Source organism: Crotalus tigris, unplaced genomic scaffold (assembly GCF_016545835.1).
Source record: "Crotalus tigris isolate CLP2741 ecotype Arizona unplaced genomic scaffold, ASM1654583v1 scf7180000017698.756297, whole genome shotgun sequence".
In the NCBI taxonomy this organism is placed as follows: domain Eukaryota; kingdom Metazoa; phylum Chordata; class Lepidosauria; order Squamata; family Viperidae; genus Crotalus; species Crotalus tigris.
In genome coordinates, this window is record NW_024096575.1 from 199,926 (window position 1) to 205,873 (window position 5,948).

Here is a 5,948-nt window from a genome sequence, read left to right on the forward strand (position 1 = left end):
ACACAGCATGGCAGCCACAATGGTATGATTGAAGCTGTGCCTATTTATGAAGCTCATTACACTTTTTAAACTATATCCTGTAGGTACCTCTGGAAATGGTCTCTCCAACATCTGAACAAAGAAAAAAAACCATTGTCCTTAATTTTTAATAAATATGTTAATTACACTAGTTCTTTCATTTAACTCCAAGGCAGACATACTAAACTTACAGAAGAGTTAATGTCTGCAGTAAAGGAACAATGTGACACGTTAGAGCTAAATGATGCCAGAACAAACAAATATTGAATAAACACACCCAGCACATCAAGATGGGCAGGTATGAAAATACACCAGTTTATTCTGACCGTCTTTTAAATAGTCTTCCTGGAAATTTTGATCCATGGAAAATTTTTTAGGAAGGGCACAGATTATAGATGGGTGGATGTGAATCACTAGAAAATGCTACTTGGAGCTAATCATTCACATATAGTGTTTTATAATAAAAATGTGGAGAGTTACAATGTCAATGCAAGATAAAGACTGAGAAGAATGCAAAATGGTTTGACAGAGACTTTCTAGGTCAGCAACCAGATATATTGGGAAAACTTACCAAGAGACTATGGCCAATATAATTTTTCTAATATTAATTTGCTGCATCTGAAATTCAGAAATAGAGTGTGAATGATTTAATGCAGTCTTAGGTTAAAAGACCCAACTGTGAAACTGGCTAAAAATGATGGGAACAGGAATCTGACCCAAATGGGAACATTAATCTTAAGAAAACTGCTATTATTGTTTTAGGTAGCAAGGAAAAAAGAAAGCTACCATTTGACACATGGTTTCCATCATCCTTCTGTGAGCAAGAACCAGAATTCCAGGCATTGAAAGTCATGCTCAGAATTTTAGAAGAAACCACCATGTTCAAACTGCAGTTTTGTTTTCTCTTCAGAAATTCAGACAACCTTTATGGTTTTTCCTAAACACAAAATAGTTGCCATGGCTGATGCAGACATTCACATAGTTCTTATTTTCTAGAAAGATTGCTTTCTTCTTTTGCTCAGTCCCCAGGGTGTTGTCTGTTCATGTTCAAACAAAACTAAATATATTTTGAAACATCGCAATTGCTACCACTATTTTTTTTATTTTTTAAGAACTCTCTCTTATGTGGGGCTGAGATGCACTCTTAATCCCTAGCAGAAATGGAAACGTATATTATAAGGGCCAAAACAGAATACTGTCTTATTAGCCTAGAGCTAAAAAAAAAAAAAAAAAAGATTGCAAGAAGTATCACATTATCCCTGTCTTGATGCCATAAAGTAACTTTTATTTGGAATTGTTCTCTCTAAACTTTGAGATAATGCAGGCTTTCATAAAAGGTTGCATAGAGCAGGGGTCTTCAAACTTGGCCCTTTTTTGACTTGGGGACTTCAACTCCCAGAATTCCTCAGCCAGCATGCCTGGCTGAGGAATTCTGGGAGTTGAAGTCCCCAAGTCATAAAAGGGCCAAGTTTGAAGACTCCTGGCATAGATCAATGTTTCTCAACTGTAAGAAGTTCAAAGTATGTGGCCTTCAACTCCCAGAATTTTCATCAGTGGCAATGCTGCCTAGAGATTTCTGGGTTTTGGAGTCTTGCTGTTGTTCAGTTGCTAAGTCATGTCTAATTCATAGCATGCCAGAACCCCTGTCTTCCATTGTCTCCCAGAGCTTGCCCAAATTCATGTTCATTGCATCGATGACATATCTAATCATCTCATCACCTGCTGTCCCCTTCTCCTTTTGCCTTCCATCTTTCCCAACATCAAGTTCTTTCCCTTCTCATTAGTTGGCCAAAGTATTTGCTTGTCAGTTTCAGTATCTGTCCTTCCAAAGGCAGTCAAGGTTGATTTCCCTTAAGAGTCTACACAACTGGAAATTGCTACTGTTGGAAAACAGTGGCATAGATTATGGGTTAAGAAATTCATGAGTGGCCTCTTTTGTGATGTAGGTTTCCTCTCGCTCCTACTGTGGAGACCTCACAGCACCCAATTCTGCTAGCAAATTCCATTGGGAAAATTGCCAGCATATGCTCAGACAGTTGTTTTCCCAAAGTGCTCAAAATAGTGCATTAAGCGTCTGCACAGCCCAACAGGCCAATTTTGCAGCTTCAAACTTCTCCCTAAACCTTCCTGAAAATAAAAAAATTAAAAACATCCTTCACTCCAAATGATGTTAATGCATCACCAAATGTACCTTGCAAATAAGAGTTAAAATATAGATATTACATGAGTAATATCAGATTGATGGAATGACTTCCAAGGCAATGAATATGCATGCACCTTTTGCTAGCTGTGCTGCTCACATCTTCAGAACAAAGTTGTAAGTGAACTGGGCAACAAATGCCTTGTCAATCATTTTTTCACTCACCTATCTGACAGTTGATTTTACCAATTCTGTGTTTGCATACTTTTGGTCGTTCACCTCAACAATAAAGGAATTCAAACCTCTATCTTAAATGTGGGTGCAGTAATTAGGCTGCAGACATTATTTTAGCCATTTGCCTATAAATTCTCTTCAGCAGCACAATGGAGACTGTGCCCTTTCTTCTTTATACTGTATGATATCTTGGTAGTTTATTTATTTATTTATTTATTTATGAGACTTATATACCGCTTTAAGTGCAAGCACTCTCTAAGCGGTGTACACCAGTAAGCAATGTATATATATATTTACATTGCCCACAACAATCTGGGTCCTCATTTTACCTACCCTGGAAGGATGGAAGACTGAGTCAACCTTGAGCCGGTGAGATTTGAACTGCTGACCTGCTGAACACAGTCAGCTAAAGTGGCCTGCAGTACTGCACTCTAACTGCTGCGCCACCTCAGCTCATTGGCCTCTCTGCAGCTGTCATGAAAAAAATGTATAAGGATGTAATGAGCGGTTTTTCCAATTTGTTGTGTTTTGGAATGAAAATCCTATAAATCTTGTATCTCAGGAATGTCCATTAGAGACCCAGTATAAATTCCACAGAAAGTTGAGGTCAGAGGAAACTGACAATTTTTATGACAAGGTTTCTCTTCCTTTGCCTTAATGAAAGCGATGTTTAAATAATAAATGCAGAGGAACAGAATGTGGCTGCATTCTCTTTCAAAGTTATCATTTGCTCCTGACTAAATGGGCTGACTATTAAGGCTTTGCACCTGACATTAAGAAAAAAGTAAAATAACAAAATGCACCATATTTAACAAGCGGGCAAATGCAGATGAATTGTTTGAAATGTGCTTTTATCCATGCTGAAAGAGATTGAACATTAAAATGCAAACTGTTTTCCAAAGAGAATGAGTTGCTAAACATCAACTAATTTGGCCTGAGTTATACATTTAGTCATGCTTATTAAGCTATGCCAAAAGCTATTCCATAAAGACTGCAATCAGCTATGGTTTTTCGTCAGCTGTGACAACAACAACAACTACAGCAGCAGGAAAAGTTTTGCAAAACATCACCTTCCCATTATCTCTGGGATGAGATAAATATATAGGCAAGATATGCAAAAAAGCACCCGGTTTTTACCAACTGTTGCTGCTGATGTATAAGCAATGCTTTCTCATAAAGCTCCATTGTCATTAATTACACATTATACAAGTTAATGTGGCCTCTGAAACCACTACGGAATCCACCAGTCCAAGTAAATAGATACAAATTATTTCAGAAGTCCCTTGAGTCTCTAGGTTCCTTTTTCCCCCAAAAAAATCAGAGGAAGGAAGGAAATCCATACTGTAAAACAAAGCTGCAGTAGATACATCTGAAGTCTGTTCACAGTTCTTCAACCAGCAGATAACCTCTTTTCTTATCCTTATGGCTTGCTCTCCTTTTTTTTTTTTTTAATCTCTTACTTTTTCCAGGTTTCTTCCAAGTCTTTCCTACTCCCCCAATACTATGCTCAGTATAACTTCCTTGACAACCTTAAGACATGTGGACTTCAGTTCCTAGAAATCCTCAGCCAGCATGCAAGCTGGGAAATTCTGGCAGTTGAAGTCCACACCTCTTAAAAAATGCCAACTTTGAGAAACACTGTCCTAGGTTCTAAGGTTCAAGGGCTGAACAAGTTTTCAAAGCAAAGAAGGTGGCATTAGGAGCGTCCTGTGCACTTTGCTTCACTGGGCATTTCTACATATTTTATTTAAATAAATAAACATCTTCATTCTTCCCGTTCTGTATCTGAACCCACAACCAGCATTTCCAGTCACAATTCCTTTTGCTAAAATATCTCACCTAAGCAACTATATGTGGCTGACTGGTAGATCTTTCCTTCCCTGGTGGAGAACAAAGTGTCATATATGGGAGATCTATATTGAGTAATGGATTGAATAGAGTCCAGGTCCCATCTAAATTTAAAATGTTATAATTCTAACATTTTTCTTCTTTTACATTTCTGTGAGAAAAGATAATAGATACTGCATCTGGAGATGGCACTTCTTGTCCAGATCTCCTTTTTTCTTTTTCTTTTTATGACCCTGTAATTGCTTTATTTGGGGTGGAGTTGGGGCGACTGAACGGAGCTGAGCATTTACTGGCTGGATGCCCTTCTTGACACCTATGCAGAATCCACAGCAGATATTTTCTTTTTGCACCCTGATAGAGATACCTCTGTCATTGCCTGGGATTGAACTCTCAACCTTCTGAGTGGAAGGTGAGCATCTTCACTTCTAGGCCACTGTGATGCTCTCTTGTTTAGATCTATATATTTCCCCCTATTTTCACATTTAGGTTTGAATATATCCTGGAGTACAGAGTAGATTTAGATCCTTCAGATCTTCAATCTCTGCCCAACCCTGACTCTTTGAGCCATTCTTATATTGTAGTTTCTGAAGTAGCCTGGGGAAATGTGGAAAAACTGAGATTAGACGTCCTACTATATGACCATAATCGTAACTTTAGACTGAGAAAACAGTACACTATTGTGCCAGGATTATGTACTGATGCCCTTCTTTCATTTTTTTAAATTTCTCCATGGTAATCGTGTATGTGTATGTTTTTGTATTCCAGCATGTTTTAAAAATAACTATCTAATAGGCTTTTCCCAGATTACCCAATAGCTTAAATAAGTGTTGTCACTTACTCTTTTCATGCATCAATCATGTATTTTGCACAATTGCCCCCAGCGTTGTCTGGAACTGGCTAGAGAATGCCAAGATAATACCAGAGATTGTGATCTGGTCAATTGGTCACCACGCTCCATCGTGACCATCTGTAGAACATTTTGTTGCATGTTCATATGACAATTTAGCACACATCACAAAGCAATAAATAAATAAATCACCTCCTTGTTCTAGCAATAACGCTCATAAAGTATGCTACAGAATTACATTGCCATGCCTACCGCTATCATTTCATAAAGCGGTAATGGCCAATTGTGGGCCATGTAACTCACTATAAGCATTGGAAAACTATTTTATGCTGGATCATAGCAGGATCATTTGAAAATAACATAGGTCATTGTAAAAATATGAAAAGAACCCATTTCCAAAAGATAGAGCCAGTTTGCTCTACTGATTAAGTCTAAAAATCAGGAGACTGTGAGTTCTAGTCCCAGCTTAGGCATGAAAGTTGTCTGGGTGACTCTGAGACAGTCATGTTGTTTCAGCTGTATTCAACTCACAGGGTTGTTTTGGTGGGGAAAAATAGGAGGAGGACAGTGTATTAGATATGTTCACAGAAAATGGAAACTATGCCAGAGATTCAACCATACCAGACAAGTCTCATCAGAGGACCCAAAAACAACATAATGAGATGTAATTTACAGAAATCCATACTGGATCAGTTGTCACCCAGGTCAACAAGGGTCAACTGCAGTAGATGTTGAAGTTCCTGTACGTCTGGTGACAAATGGACTACAGGATTCAGGACTGTTGTCTGAGCAACCAGGGTCAGCAACTGCAGGACTAGTGGACTAAAAGGTGTTTATCTGTTGCAAATGTACAAAGTCTGA